This window comes from Silene latifolia, chromosome 11 (genome assembly GCF_048544455.1).
Source record: "Silene latifolia isolate original U9 population chromosome 11, ASM4854445v1, whole genome shotgun sequence".
In the NCBI taxonomy this organism is placed as follows: domain Eukaryota; kingdom Viridiplantae; phylum Streptophyta; class Magnoliopsida; order Caryophyllales; family Caryophyllaceae; genus Silene; species Silene latifolia.
The window spans coordinates 173,777,298-173,794,733 of record NC_133536.1 but is presented as its reverse complement, the minus strand read 5'-3'; the positions used below and the strand labels follow the sequence as shown (position 1 = coordinate 173,794,733).

The 17,436-nt window shown below is 40.6% G+C and overlaps 1 non-coding gene across 1 annotated transcript; it reads left to right on the top strand.

Moving 5' to 3' along the window:
• The first annotated feature begins 1,117 nt into the window (after positions 1-1,117).
• Positions 1,118-1,224, top strand: LOC141615649 (small nucleolar RNA R71). The gene has a single exon (XR_012530058.1). It is a non-coding gene; the product is annotated as a small nucleolar RNA R71 (small nucleolar RNA).
• The last annotated feature ends 16,212 nt before the right edge of the window (positions 1,225-17,436 follow it).

Below are 17,436 nucleotides of genomic sequence, written 5' to 3'. Positions count from 1 at the left end.
AAATTCTTCACAATTTCCATGAACTTTCCAAGTTGATCATCAAATTTGGGCTTGGCTTGACGACTTGGAAAAGGAAGTCTAATCACAATGGGCTCCTTCTCCTTGACCTTGTCTTCATTTTTCTTTAAACTTTCTTCTTTTGATGATTCTCCATCTTTGGAGCTTTGCACAATTTCTTCCTTTTCACTAGCTTCCACAACTTCATCCTCAACTTGCTTCTTTGGTGCTTCATACCTTGTACCACTTCTCAAGTGAATGGCACTAACCGTTTCATGTCTAGGGGGATTACTTTGAGGTGGTAATTGCCCCTTTTGTCTTTGTGAGCTTGAAGATGCTAGTTGAGTCAATTGTGTTTCCAACATCTTGGTGTGAGCTAGAATATTGTTGATGGTGGTTTCCTTTGCTTGGCTATCTTTTTGCATTTGAGTGAAAAATTCTTGTTGATTCTTTTGCATTTGGAGGACCGCTTTTTGGACATCAAAACCTTGGTCATTTTGGTGATTGTATGGATTTTGATTTTGGTAACCTTGGTTTTGATTGTAAAAAGGGTCTTTGATTTTGGTTTCTCATGGGTGGTGGAGTGTATGTTGTCTGAGGGTTTTGAACATTTTGGCTTTTGTATGAGAGATTTGGATGGAATTTGGTGTTTTCATTGTAAAAGTTGGAATAAGGGGTACCACTCTTGTATGCTTGGAAAGCATTCACTTGTTCATTTGTTCCCCTACATTCACCTTGGTCATGTCCCAAAGTTCCACAATTCTCACATATCCCACTTGGGATTGATGAGGATGCCGTCATGGCATTAACATGATGCTTTGATGATTTTGAGTTTTCCTCAAGTCTAGCCATAGCTTGTTCAAACTTCAAGTTGATTGTGTCAATGTGAGCACTAAGTTGAGCACCCAATTGAGTAACGAAGTCCACTTCATGCTTTCCTCCTCTAGTAGCCTTGCGAGGTCTACTATATTGTGAGTTATGGACCGCCATTTCCTCAATCTTGTTCCATGTTTGATTGTCATCAACTTCGGTGAACATTCCATTTGATCCCATATTGAGAATGTTCCTTGAATCTTCATATAAACCGTTCCAAAATTGTTGTACCAAAAACCATTCGCTAAGTCCATGGTGAGGACATGAGCGACAAATTCCCTTAAACCGCTCCCAAGCTTCATACAAAGATTCTTCATCCCTTTGCTTAAAACCCATAATTTGAGCTCTTACCATGTTAGTCTTTTCCGGTGGGTAGAATTTTTTGTAGAAAGCTAGAGCCAACTTCTTCCAAGAATCTATTCCAAGGGTGGCCTTATCAAGGCCCTTCAACCATTGCTTCGCGGTGCCGATTAAAGAAAAAGGAAATAAGACCCATCTAATTTGGTCTTGAGCCACACCCGTTTGAGAGATTACATCACAATAGTCGCAAAAGGTTTCCATATGAGAATGAGGGTCTTCACTAGGCATCCCCCCAAATTGGCTCCTCTCAACTAATTGGATGAAGGCGGACTTGGCAATAAAATTTCCGGTTAGATGTTGTGGTGTAGGAGTACCATTTGGTAGATTCTCCTCGGTGGGCACGGAGTGTGATGAGAATTTAGGCATTGTAGGTGGATTTTGTGTGGTATTGTGTAATGGGTTCTCTTCTCCTTCTATTGCGAAAGGATTGACAAACTCACTAGTGGGTTGAACAACTTCACTAATACCTCTCAAATTCCTCCTAACAAGTCTCCTATTGTTCGTCAAGGTTCTTTCGATTTCACGGTCAAAAGGTAACAAATCACCTTGTAACCTTCTAGACATGCAAAATATCACACAACTCGAAAACAATTAGAACAAACCTTGAGGAGTTTTACTTCCCCAAGGCGAAGAAAGACACAACTAATAACATTAAAAAGAAATCTAAATCAAATAAACACCGTCCCCGGCAACGGCGCCATTTTTTATGCGATCCCGTTTCGTGTTCACAAATTAAGATGTGGTCGTTGGGTCACGGTCGAATCAAAACACAATTTATAACTTCACAAACAACTCTACAATTAGTAAAGAGGCAAGTAAAGGTCGGATCCCAAGGGACGGGTATTGAAATGAGATTTCTTCATAAATTCCTTGGGGATTTCCTTGGGGACTCAAGGATCCTTTCTCAACATTGCTCTTCTACTATGATATGTGCAAAGGTCTTCTAATCTTGTCTCTCCTTGATGCTTGGTCATTGAATTCGATCAATTTAGTCTCGTTTTGTCATGGAAATGCAAGATTCTTACTTCTTTCCTACCAAGGGATTAAAATCTCAAAGAATATGCAAAACAAAGAACTAAAGATAATAAATGACCCAAATATGCACTAAAAAGCATGGGAACAAGGCTAATTCGGGGGCTAAATATGCGCTAACTATGGTCACATCAAATATCCCCAAACCGAACCTTTGCTCGTCCCGAGTAAAGAGGTGACAAAGACTAGAACCAAAACTAACCTATCCTAATAATATAGCCGATATGAGACAATTAACGGGTCTCACTCCGCCCCTCCCACTCCCATACTCATGCCCACCTCCTTGGTAAGAGAATCATATGAGGAGAATCTCACAAATTCAAAGATATCCTTGTTTGATGAAGCAAGGAGAAATATCAAATATAGTGGGAGTTCTAGCAAGGGTATCCTTGCAATTGAAAGGATTAATGGTATTTATAAAGAAAAGGCAAAGAAGGGTAAGAAACCCAAACCCAATCCTACGATGAATGTCATTATTGCAATGTCATCGAAGCGTAATTGCCCCAAGTATATGGAAGATATCAATGTTGGACTTGTCACTCCACTTGATAATATTTCTTCCGAAATCCTTGTTATTCAGATAAATAATACCTCCACCTCAACATGGGTATTGGATACCGGTTGTGGTTTTCATCTTTGTAATCGTAACAGGGGCTTGGAAATGTGGAAAAGCTAAACAAGGGTGATGTAGATCTCTAACAATGAAATTGAGCTAGGGTAGCCGCCACTTCAAAAGGGAATTATGAACTTGTTTTAGCTAATATCTTTGAGTTTTACATACATAATTGTTATTTTGTACCTTATTTTTCAAAGAACATCGTTTCCGTTGCCATGTTAGACATGGAAGGACGTTCTTTTGCTATTAAGATTAATTATTGTGAATTTTCAGAGAATAACTTGGCCATAGGCCAAGGCACTTCAACTAATGGCATTTATGTTCTTGAAAGTTTAAACTCAAGCAAAGATATCTATAACATACAATCCTAAAGACTCATAACAAGTGATTCAAATGACTTGTGAATTTGGCTTTTTTTTATTGGTCACATAAATGAGAAACGCATTAAAATGCTAGTGTCGACTAGATTTATTGGACCGTTTGATTTTCAATCATATGGAGTATGCGAATCTTGTCTCCTTCGCAAAATGATTCGTACTCCCCTTAGTGGTAAAGGAACACGAGCAAGTGATTTGTTAGGACTAATGCATGCTGATGTATGCGGTCAAATGAGAATCACCGCAAGAGGAAATTATGACTACTTTGGCACTTTTACCGATGATTTAAGTAAATATGGGTATGTTTACTTGATCAAATATTAAGTGAAGCTATTGAGAAATGTAAAGAATTTCTAAATTGAAGTAGAGAACTAATTGTACAAAAGGAATTAAAGCATTATAATCCAATCGTGGTGGCAAAGATCTATGTAATTAATTTAATTTATTATATATGGATTATGAACTTATGTCACTACCCATAAGATCAAACTAACATGAGTCGGGTTGAGTTGTTGAACTCACTTTTGGGGATTTTTATTCTAATATGGAGGATCAACCTAGAGATACCTAAAATAGAGAGTCTATTTAACAAATGACATGGATCAGACTTGCATATTATGTGAATCAAACTGCCATAATAGAGTCGGTCTATTTATGAGCTAACGTGTTATTCTAGAGGAAATAGTATTACTTCACCGCATATGTTTGTAACTCACAAAGCTATCTCTTAAGAAGATAGAAGTATTTATAAAAGATAGAGTGGGAGTAGATCGTCACAAACATGTCTTATAGTTAATGTGTTACTTTTTGAAACTAATGGAACTATAATCTATTAAGATAGAGTAGGAGTAAAGTATACATGTCTTATTGTTAATATGTTACTTTTCAAAAGTAATGGAATTATGACCTTTTGAATGATCAATTGCGAGCAGTCCCAAACTTTGTTGCATAATAGCCATAGCATTACAATCTCAAGAGTTGATTTAGTTTAAGGCGATGCTCTCTTTAAAGTAAATAGAGCTTTAGAGTACCTAAATGCATAGATTGACATGAAGATGTTGATCAAGATAAGTCATGTTAGGAATTGCCACAATTCATTTTGATGAAGAATGGCAAATGATATTAAAGATCCGCTTTTCTAAAATGGGAATTTAGAGAAGGATGTGTACGAAACACAAAACCTTAGATAAAGATTTAAGAATCCTAACATATTATGCAAAACATACTTAAGAAATCATAGAATGGCCTTAAACAGCATCAAAGGATTATACTTTTCGTTCATGTGATAATTGAGAATGGTTTCATTAACAATGTTGAAGAATCATGTTTATACATGAAGTTAAATGGGAGCCAAATCTATTTTTCCGATGTCTTATATGTTGATAACATATTTTTTATTGAGAATAATGTACCAATGCTCTACTCTGTGAAAGAGTGCTTGGGAGACTAGGAAAAGGTGGAATGTATTTTAGATTTTTGAATCTACGTGTTAAATTAAAGAGAATATTGGCATAGTGTTGAGAGTCTTATGATGATAAGATCTTTCATATCTGTTTAACATCAACAAAGTTGAGTAGGTTTTTCATGTTGATGAAAGTGGAATTGCTATGATAGAGTCATAGTCATTCACTGAACCTAATAAATTGTTGATCATATTAAATCGAGTGCTATTGTTTCCCCCATTAGAACGATTATTCCATCAAATTCACATGCCATGATGAATCATATGCTTAGAGTATAATAAGTCAATAACAAGTTAATTCATAAGATGGTCTTGTGAAAGTCTTAAAGAACATCCGTTATGATTCTTGAGAAGAATTGAGGATTCATTCTTATTTTTGGATGATATACTAAGTTATGTGTTAAAGGGTTGCACAAAATTTAGTTTCCAAACCAAAAACGATTTTAGAAATCCCAGGCTGTTTTATTGACTTAGGAGTAAGAGAATAGAGAAGTGTTTTAGTTTCGTACATTGCAAATTCTACAAAAGGAATCTAAGTAAATTGTGATAAAATGGTCAACATAGGGAATGAGAGTGAATCCCTCTACCAAAGACCTTATCACAAGTTATATGATAACAGTGGGAGCATCTTTCAAGCTAAAGAGCCCCAAGTCTAGTAAGAAGACTAGACATATACTTAGATAAATTCATGTTATTAGATATAACATTGAATAGAAGGAAATAACAATTATATATCTACTTGCCAAGCTTTTATTGCATTTTAACTAGTGTACAAGGTACACTATAGATTATAAGATATGTAGTATTAATAGTGTATTGACTATTCATATATGACAATCGCATTTATCGTTTGAGTTTCTTTAAACTCATCCATTACTTTGTTAAATCCAAATGGGTTTTTGAGACAAATTGAACCCCATTAAAGTGAACTGTATTAACATAGTATTAGCGCCTAGTTACTTATAGAAGGTGACGTCTCAAAGGGACTAGAGTGTAATGCGATTGATGGCAAGTTCAAGTGCCATAGAGTCATATGTGTTGACTTGTCGATCACAAAAATGGACTGTATGGGATACTCTGTCGGGCAGTGACCGCTTATAGAGTTCTGGTAATTCATAAAGCCTGGTCGTGGCAACAACTACTATAGTGTTCTTATGAGTCAATTCTTTTTACTAGAGACTATTCGCCCAAGTTGGCACAAATATCTGAATGGCTTTGATTTATGCTCTACGACTGTCTTAACGGAGGTCAAATGAGTATATTTTGGGTTATGATGAACTGTGGCTAAGCAAAGGGAATAGTGTGATAGGAATTGTCCACCCCCTTGTCATGGTTATTTGAAATCGCAAGGCCACTCGAAGAGTAGTGAACTGAATATGCATGGCCACGCTCGGAAGGTATCTACGGTAGATAATTCCGATCAGACAAATACTCTCCAGATCGATGAAACCACTTAAGATGTGATCAAATGTAAGTACGACCTGTAAGACACCTTGCATTTAGTGGGAGATTGTAATAGGACAAGAGAATTGGTGACGCACACTTGTCTCGGACAAGTGGGAGATTGTTGGAGTATGTGTCCTAAACAATAGTGCGATCTGTAGATACCTCATTTCTGCACCTCCCGCAAACCACCCGGTGATGATTGGGCCGCATGTTTGATACGCGGAACGATTTGTGACAGTTCGTAAGATTATCGTCAAGTGATTGCTCAAATATTAATGTCTACCTCTTAGTTGTCATCTACGTCCCGATACGGTCGTTTTGGTAGTAATTAGAGTACATTCGGAGTCCGAGCCTAAAAGCGTCTCCATTTTCTGATAACCGTTAAATCCCGAGTCAGAATGTTCTGGAATGTTCCGGATATTTCTATTCCATATTTCATAAACTTTATCTTTTGGCAAATAAAATCCCGTAATATTGACATAAGATATTAAGGAAAATCGAATTATTTCCGTCCTACCATAACTCAAACACGGAAATCTTTCTTCAGCGGGAGGAAACCTCCTGGGAATAGACGCAGCAGGTGCTGCGCCTCTTCCAAGAGACGCAGTGGCTGCTGCGCCTCTTCCCAGGCCCTTTTCTGCATGTTTCTCGTATCTTTTTCATATCTTTCCGAGATTCACTTCCAAAGAGTCTCCGAAACCCTAATTCCTTCACGTGATTAGTATAAATAGAGACCTTCGGTCTCACATATTTCTCACGCGAGTGTCCGCCCTTCTCTTCTCCCTTTGCATTCTAGACTTTGTTCTTACTTATTGGCGTCTATGTGCTTGAACTTTGGACCACGTAAGCTCGGATCCTTCCGGGTACCAGCCTCTCCGTTTGCATGACCGACCAATTTGACCAACTACACATCAATCAACTTAATTAATCTAATCGTTTTCCTCTCACGAGGGCACTTTCTTTACATTCGCGTCGAGCATCACTAATCGATATCTTAGTTCATCTCGTTTCGTCAACATGTAAGTCTGAGGTTGTATAATCTCTCTTTTATTTATTGTTATTTACTATTGTATAATTAATGTAAGATTTATGTCGCAAATACCTTTTAAATCCGATTTATAAAACCCTTTGTTAAAACCTTTTTACGGATTTTCAGAAAGACTGACCGTCGAGAAAGGACGCAGCAACTGCTGCGCCTCTTCGAAGGAGCGCAGTTCCTGCTGCGCCTCTTCGTGAGGCTGCCGCAGTTCCTGCTTCCTTTCTTCTTCGTTCGTCCTCTGTTATTCGTCCTAAATTCTTTCTTTTGTTTTGTTTGTTCGTTAATTCTTTGACATAGTATCATATAACTCACGTGTATATTATTATTCATCGTCATTCACATGCTTATTCATCATAAATCCGACTTAAATCCCTTATAATTCATATTTGCGGGTTTTCGTCATTAAATTCAATTCTGGGTTATAGAGATTCGATTCGTCAATATTGAGTTTCTGGAATTCGTCTTTGTTATATTCTTCATCTGTCTTTTATCGTATTCATCTTTAATCCATCGTATCTAACTTAATTCATTGATTTAATTTGTTTCGTTTGTATATTTTTCACTTCTATCATTATTTCACCTTGTAATTAATTCGTTTAATTCCGTCTTATCCATGTTTTGCTGTTTTTATGACCCTTCATCACATGTAAATAAACTACTAATCACTTTCATCCGAGTAAATAATTTAATCCATCGTTAAATTACCCATGAATGTTAACAACACGCAATTCCGGCTTCACAGCCAGAATTCAGGTCAGGAACAGACGCAGCAACTGCTGCGCCTATTCCAAAGGACGCAGCTCTGCTGCGCCTGTTCCGGCTTGAATTCTGTCCCTGAACTCCGTTGTTGCCTTGACTTAGTTTAATTAGCTTACATATTAACTGACTATTATCCGTTATATCACGCTAATTTCTGTTCGTAAATTCTTAATTTATTCTTTTATTCGTTTTTCTCAAATTATCCGTTTTAAAGGTATTTTCGACATAAATCGCCTATTCCATTGTAATTATTGTAATTTCATTATTGTGTTTTTCTTTATCATTGTATTTCTCGTATCACTTGTCTGTTTTCACATGTAATTGAACCTTAAATCCTACTTTGACATTAATTGTTTGCTAATTACGTGTCAACCGACTTAGCTAAATCTTCACATGTTAGGATTAAAACTTGGATGTTGCATTGCATGCGTACAATCGACGATATATCGAGTACGAATAACTTCCCTAATCATTAGTAGAGGCCGCTATCGAGGCGGGCGGGATTAGGTGTTCGATCAAAAGAGCTTCCTAATACGTACCCTCACCCCTTACTCCAGATCTCTGTGAACACCCGTGTTCATTGGCATCCACGAGAGTCATTCTAGACATAGAATGCTAAGGGTAACGATTGCTTAGTGTTCATGTCTCTACTTTGTGTCTTGACATGACACGAGGTATTCGAACGGTTCCAATTTCCCATAAAAATTGGTGGCGACTCCATACAAAAATGCAAACGCTTGTTCGTTTTCCCAAGCGCCCCCGTGGGCGGCCCGCTGTCCACAGTTTGGCGACTCCTGTGGGGATAATACACTTACGTGTAGCCAAGGGTGAAACTTGAACAAGGTTAGGGAATAGTTTGTACAAGACAATTGTCGGTTTTCATAACTCGGTCTTCCTAGACCGTTTTATTCGGCCTTCCTAGGCCCAACCCAACCCATTCGACCAATCGTCCCGTCTAAACGGTCCTAATTCTTATTTGGGCCTAAGGATGGATAGCGATTGACGTCATCCATACCATGATGCTTACTCTTGTTTGTATCAAGGGCCTTCACTACTTGAGGAAATGGACTAGGAATCGGCCTTACTCTTGTTTGGCACGAGCCTCTCCACAGACTTCGGGTTTGATGGTTCGGTATGGCAACCCACCCTTTAAACCAAAACCTTTTCTAAATGCACTCAGCATCCCGTTATAATGCTTGTATAAATGTGTATACCTTACATGATCACCATTTCTAAAAAAAACCATGACGATTTTAAAAAAAAAAATCAAAACCCATTTTTCAAGCAAAATTTCGAATTAGACTCTTAATTAGCGCAAAATCCGGTCAAAACTCTGTCCGTTTGACGTGTCAAAATTCGGGCCACAAACCCATTTCAAAACCTCACTTCGAGTCCACTCCTACAACTGCACTACAGTTGACTAGTACACACATTTTCAAAGACCTTGTCTTTCTTCAAAGTTCACTCAACACAAGTGGCACACACCCACTTCACGAGTCAAAACATTTCCTCTTTTAGCAAGTGTGTCAGAATGGTCGATCGTGTTTTGATTCGTCGCCGATCTCTTATCCAGTTTCCAAGATGCCCGGATCAAGTGATGAAGCAAACTTCAACCAACTTCAGAATAGTAATGATCGAATCCTAGTCGCGCTAGCCCAAATGCAAAATACTCAAGAACAAACCTATGACCGCCTTGAGCTCATCGAGGGCCGTATCTATGCCGTAGAGGGGAGGTTGCCTCCTCATGAAAGTGAAGTGCTACGATACTCTGACAATGAATCCAAGGATGAAAATCCTCTCATGGGGATGACTGTAGCTGAGAAAAGACTCCAATACCTAGAGGAGCAATTGATGTACCTTAAGGGTGATGACATTTATAGGGAGAACAATCGCAAGTATGAGGCCGTCAACTCCAAATTGCCAACTAACTTTAGTATGACGGATATCCCTAAGTTCAAGGGACACGAGAACCCTTTGAACCACATTCGTGCCTTCAAGGATTACATGTCTATCAAAGGCATCAAACCCGAGATGTTCTTAAGGATCTTTCCTTCATCTCTTGATACCATCCCAAGGCAATGGTTCTACTCTTTAGATCACAAGAAGGTCGCTACTTGGGAAGATGCCGCAATCGAGTTCTCCAAACAATATGCGGATAATGCCGAGATCCAAGTCAACATGCGTACTCTAGAGGTTCTTACCCAAAATGACAAAGAAGGATTCACCGACTTCCTAAGTAGGTGGAGGAAGACTAGCACTCAACTAGTTGAACGCCCGGATGAGGCTACTCTTGTGGAAAAGTTTGTGGATAATCTCAAGCCCATCTATGCCAATCATTTGAGATACCAAAACATCAAGACTTTCAAAGATTTGACCGTTCTAGGGGCGAGGATTGAGGATGACATCCGTAAAGGACTCTTGTCCAAAATGGTAGGTCGAGGATATCAAGGGTCCACAAGTCGTTCATACGGCTCTACTAGTAAGACCGATGAGGTTAACCTTCTCGAGCCATCCAAGAAAACTACCCCACCAAGTAAATTCACAAACCTTGGGGACACTTACTCCAACGCTCTAAAAAGGTTAATGAAGCAAGGTAAACTTCAACCCATTGGGCCTACTCCCGAACCCGAAAGGAAGTCCAAGTTTTGGGACGAGAATTCGTACTATGAATACTATAGAGGCAAGGGACACGACACAGAAAAATGCTACAAGTTGAAAAACGTGCTTCAAGACATGATCGAAGATGGTCGACTACCAATACCACCAGGAGGTAAACCCAACAACACTCAGAATCCTCATGGAGTTCTAGTGATCACAAGTGATGAATCTACCTTAGATTGCTCACACCTCATTTCTCCCATCGAAAATGAAATTAATGCGATCGAGAACGAAGGCCTCTACTCTACTATCTCCCCTACCATTTTCGACCTCATCACATGGGCAAGGAGTGTAGATAGACAAGTTTGGGAACTAGAAAACGTGGTAACAACCTTACGCAATCCCAACGCAATACCCGAAGAACATGTGCCACTAATCTTCTCTCAAAATGCCACTATGCAAGAAATAATCACCGTGGTTGATAAACTAGTCGATCAAATCATACGACTAGAAGTTGATATCATGAGAATGAGGGAACTAGCTACAATCAATGGGGTTTGGGCCGACGATGATGAGGACGAGTATCTCATTGAAAACTCCCTAATCAAAGAAATAGTCCAAAATGGTGAAGACCAAGATGTGGACCACCTAACTCGTTCGGGTCGCCCATATCAAAGCACTACTCAAAATGTTCCAACCAACGTCATCACACCAAGTGACAACGAAGATGACTCCACTGATCATTTGCTCAAGCAATTACAGAAGACAAAGGCTGATCTTTCAGTCTGGCAACTAATAGCAAGTTCATTCCCACATCGCCAAGCTTTACTGCAAGCTTTGGCCAAACTAAATGTAGCACATAACTCCACTCCTGAAGATGTAGTCAACTTGGTCTTCCAAGAATCACCAAAGTTAAGTAATCCTATTACTTTCTCAGACGAAGATTTGCCACCTTTTGGCGCTAGTCACAACCTTGCTCTATACATGACTGTCATTTGTCTAAAGAAGAATGTGCCAATGACCTTGGTGGATGATGGCTCTGCAGTCAACGTCATACCCCTCAAAACGGCATACAAGCTAGGCATGAAAGAGTCAGATTGGACCCCTACCAATCAAGGTGTACGTGCATATGACGGTACACGACGAAAGGTGGTGGGACTTGCTAACCTAACCATAGCTACGGGGCCAATCGAACGAAAGGTTAACATCCAAATAGTGGACATTGAAGCTTCATTCAACATACTTCTGGGAAGGCCTTGGATTAACGCTTCCAAAGCGGTAACATCCACCCTTCATCAAAAGATCAAGATCTCACTAAACGGCAAAGTAGTGACGATCACCTCGTCACACATCAAGGCAATAATCGAAAAATAGTCGAACAATCAAGTCCTTGCGGATCCCGTATACGAACTTGGGGATTCCAAAGTGTAAGCGTCATAGAAAGTGAGTTGGAACCCTTATACTATAATCCTTACTCTAGCTTGGTGGTCAACCACATACTCAAATCCCAGGGATACTTCCCTGGAATGCCTTTGAACCCTATTCGGAAGAATACCTTCTCGCCATACAAGGAAGGCAACTCAACAAGAATACCACTTGGACTAGGGTACAAACCTACAAAAGAGGAAGTTCTCGAAATGCTTGCCCAAGTCCAAAACCGCAAGCACGTAGGAGTCCAAATGAGGCCATATCTCCCTACTTTAAAAGGGTACTTTATTCAAGAAGGAAGTTCAGAGCTCTTTCACGGATTTCCCGAACCTTGGCATTATCTCGAGAGGAAGTTGGTCGGAATCGAGATCTTTCACGATTGCTACTTTATACCTCCAGAAACGGTTCCTACCGTCAAAACCCGTCAAGCACCATGCTTAGACGAACAAGCTGTTAACCTATTGTTTAGAGAAGATCGATTCATTAGGGCCGCGCAGGATGAGATCATTACTATGATACTTCAAGACGATCGCTTCAACCCCACCGTGTTAATCACAGAAACCGACGCGAAGCAGCAGAAATGATGGAGAAAATCTATCAAATGGACCAACAATCAAGGAAGACTCTTCAAGCTCACCACTGGCGAAGGAGAGATGTTCAAAGGAGAACCAGAAGACGATGAGTTCGAGTCGGAGTCGGAGTCAGAGTCGGAGTCTAGAGAAGTCATTAGAGAGTCTACTCCTGTCGTCATCCCCACTCCCTTCGTTTCTCCTAGCTTAGTTTCGAGTAGTCACAGTAGTTCGGGAAATGCCCCAACCACTGTCCCTTTACCGCCACTGACCATGGATCAGTTGGCTTCTTTGTTTCAACTTTACTCAAATCTTAATATGAATAAATCAGGTTCTGCTTACTCTTTGTGTTATCTTGAGTGCAATTCTGTTTACGATGATACTAAGGATGACCAAGACCCAGACTCAATAGAGATACCTCCCTACGTAGCCAAAGAAATACTACAGGAAGGGGAAGGGGGACCAGTAATAGAGGGCACCGAACCCATCAATGTAGGAGCCGAACTAGAACCCCAAGAAGTTAGGATAGGGACTACCTTGAGCTCTACCGAAAGGGCCGATTTCATAGACCTCCTAAATGAATTCAAAGACGTTTTCGCTTGGTCCTACAAAGACATGCCAGGGATCGACAGGGATATCGCTGAACATAGGATTCCGATTAAGCCTGGTTTCAAACCTGTAAAACAGAAGCTTCGACGAATGAGAACGGAATGGGCTCTAAAGATTAAGGAAGAAGTTGACAAGCAATTCAAAGCCGGGTTCATCAAAGTTTCCGAGTATTCGATTTGGGTAGCTAACATAGTACCCGTACCCAAAAAGGATGGGAGAATCCGTGTTTGTGTTGACTTTAGGGACTTAAACAAAGCAAGTCCAAAAGATGACTTCCCTCTACCTCACATCGACATATTGGTGGACAATACTGCTGACCACGCATTACTATCCTTCATGGATGGGTATGCGGGTTACAACCAAATCAAGATGGCCATGGAAGATATGCATAAGACCGCATTTGTCACCCAATGGGGAACCTATTGTTATACGGTAATGCCATTTGGATTGATCAACGTCGGAGCTACATACCAACGCACCGCAACTATACTCCTACATGACATGATGCACAAAGAAGTTGAGGTGTACGTAGATGACATGATTGTCAAATCTAAGGAAAGAGAGGGACATATTGCGAACCTTCGCAAGTTCTTTGCAAGGCTACGAAAGTACAACATGAGGCTCAACCCTCAGAAATGCACATTCGGGGTAATATCTGGCAAACTCCTAGGGTACGTTGTTAGCCAACAGGGTATAGAAATAGATCCTTCCAAAATCAAAGCTCTGATCGAAATGCCACAACCTCAAACTGAAAAAGAAGTCAGAGGATTCCTGGGAAAAGTACAGTACAGAAGTCGATTCATATCGAAACTTACAATGATTTGTGAGCCTATCTTCAAGAAACTCAAGAAAACAGACCACACCATGTGGGATGATGATTGTCAAAAGGCATTCGACCGAATCAAAGAGATATTGGCTAAACCACCAGTGCTCATGCCACCGCAACGAGATCAACCTCTTGGTTTGTATCTCACAGTAATTGAAACCACTATGGGTGCCATGCTGGCTCAAACCGTAGGGAGCGAAGAAAGAGCTATCTACTACCTTAGTAAGAAGTTCTTGGAGTACGAGTGCAAATACTCACAACTCGAAAAGACATGCCTCGCTGTTGTGTGGGCAACAAAGAAGCTACGCCATTACATGCTTAGCTACTCCGTCAAAATATACTCCAAAATGGATCCAGTCAAATACCTCTTCGAGAAATCCGTCCTCAACGGACGTCTATCAAGATGGACCCTGATGCTCTCAGAATTCGACCTCAAATACGTACCACTGAAAGTTATAAAAGGTCGCGCCGTCGCCGATTTCTTCGCAGAAAATCCTATCAATGACGCGCAAGCGATAGATACTTGGTCATTTCCAGACGAGGATATACTCCAAACTGACGTAGACTCCTGGGACCTACACTTTGATGGAGCATCAAACTTAAGAGGATTCGGAATAGGAGTATTGATCATTTCTCCTGAAGGAGAGCATACACCAATTGCTGTCAAACTCGACTTCGAGGTGACAAACAATGCCGCTGAATACGAAGCTTGTCTTATTGGACTACAAGCAGCAGTAAGCTTAGGCATTAAAAACCTCCGAGTACATGAGGATTCATCACTAATCATCAACCAAGTTACAGGATCTTGGAAAATCCGAAGTGAAAGCCTCGCACCCTATCAGGCTAGGATAGACCAAGTCGCTCAATTCTTTGATCACATAACCTACCTACATCTACCTCGGGAGGAAAATCAATTTGCAGACGCTCTTGCGAAACTTGCATCTTTGATAAATATGCCAGATAACATGATGGAAATGCCTTTGTGCATCGAACGACGGTCAGAGCCGGCCTATGTCCACCAAATCACCGATGAAGAAGAGATCGCGCAGGAGCCCTGGTTCCAAGCAATCTTGAACTTTAAACTTAATGGTACCTATCCACCGGACATGGACAATAGGGGACAACGTGCTATACGCCTTTTGGCTTCCCAATACGTTCTCATGCAAGGAGAATTATACAAAAGAACACCTCTTGGTGTAGTCCTACGTTGCCTTGATCATTCACAGGCACGAAAGGTGATTGAGGAAGTCCATGACGGAGAATGCGGTCCTCACATGAGTGGGCCCATGATGGCAAAGAAAATCACACGTCTAGGATATTATTGGACCACAATGGAATCCGATTGCATCAAATACGTAAGGTATTGCCACAATTGCCAAATCTTTGGGAATGTACAACATGTCCCTCCTTCGTTGCTCTATACGATGACATCCCCTTGGCCATTTTCTGCATGGGGAATTGACATAATCAGAAAGATAACCCCAGCCGGAACAGGAGGTCACTGTTTCATTCTAGTAGCAATCGACTATTTTACCAAATGGGTAGAAGCGGCTTCCTGCACTGGTCTTACAGCTAAAAATGTGTCAAAGTTCATACAAAACAACATCATCTGTCGATATGGTTGCCCACACCAGATCATCAGCGATAACGGATCACATTTCCAAGCGGAAACTGAGCAATTGCTAGCCAAATACAAGATTAAACATCATCACTCTTCGCCCTATAGACCACAGACTAACGGCGCGGTAGAGGCGACAAACAAGAATGTTGTCACAATTCTCAAGAAAATGATTGACAACTATAGAGATTGGCCAAGCAAGATACCCTTTGCTTTATGTGGGTATCGTACATCTGTTAGGACGCCCACTGGGGCTACTCCTTTCTATTTGACCTACGGCATGGAAGCTGTACAACCAGTCGAGCTAGAAATACCATCCTTGCGTATTCTACTAAAAAGTCAAATCCCGGAAGCCGATTGGAAGAGGGATAGATATGAAGAACTCATCCTCCTGGATGAACGTAGGCTACGCGCCTTACATAATGTCCAAACATATCAAGCACGTATCAAACGGGCTTTCAACAAAAGGGTTAGGCCAAGAAACATCAAAGAAGGAGACTTAGTACTCAAATCGGTTAGAGCTCTTTTACCTGTCGACCCACGGGGAAAATTCAAACCTAATTGGGCCGGACCATTTCTAGTCAAATCCATACTCTCAGGGGGTGCGGTTAGAATCACAGACCTAGATGGGAATGAGTTTTCAAACCCCACAAACCTTGACCAACTGAAACGGTACTATGCCTAGAATAGGAACAAAACGCGCCTCGCGTAACCCCACGTGTCGCTCCTGTGGCACTAAATAAACGGCCCCTGGCCAAGCTGAAATAAGCTAATGTCACTGTGCTCTTGCATTTTGACAAAATTGTCATCCTCGTATCATCAAATAAACTAAATTCGCACCTTCAGAGTAAGCAAAAGCTCATGCTTATTTTCTACGTTCATTACAAGCTCTTGCTTAGAACAATTATTCTTTTACATTTACTCGAACTACGCGCAAGGGTTTGATTTCGCTTTTCAAGTGAATACGTAGGCAATCCTTCACGGGATTTAACCCATTATGTCTAAAATGTAAATAGAGGGACATTTGCATTGCATTTGAAATTCGACAAGAATAATAAATAGAAAATCACAACGGTTTCATAACCATTTAACCTTTTTTTATTTCATTCACTTTCTAATAATAATAGTACGATACATAATAAAAATAGAAGAGGCTAGGATTCTAAAAATCCCTCCTTTTTATTACAACAATAATAATAATAATCAAATAATAATAAAAAGACTCGGGCTATTCCTCCATCTTCCCCTTGCCCTTGTCATTCTTGTCATATTTCTTGTCACGACCTCGAGCCGGACGCTCTTGCGCCACTTAGACCTAATCACCAACGGTCTTTCTCGAGGCCTAGCTTTTCCATTCTTGCCAACCACCGTTTCCGCGACAGGAGCAGTCTTTGATTTCTTCGAAGGATGAACAACTTGAAATCTCTTTCTCTCCCTCGCGCACCTTGTATTCGACAGGCTCGCGCTTCCTCAATTTCTCCCGCTCTTCCGGAGTTGTAGCCTTTCTCCACCTCAGATAAGAATCCGACACCCTTAAAGCGTTGGCGGAGAAGTTCAAGAACCACATGTTTCTTTGGGCCCATTTAATGGCCCACTCTCTTCAACTCTCCGTAGTAAGTGCCACAGCAGTCTGCGGGACGGTATCAAGCCTCGGGATCGTCTGCTTCAGCCCAACTTGCCTCATCAGCCTCTCCGGGTAGATGCACACCATAAACTCCAATCCAGGAATGATCCAAAGAAGACACTCTAGTGACGGACTTGAGGTGCCACCATGGTACAACCCACCTAATCAACGGGCCATCGTCGCTCTTCAGCTTGTTCTTCCAA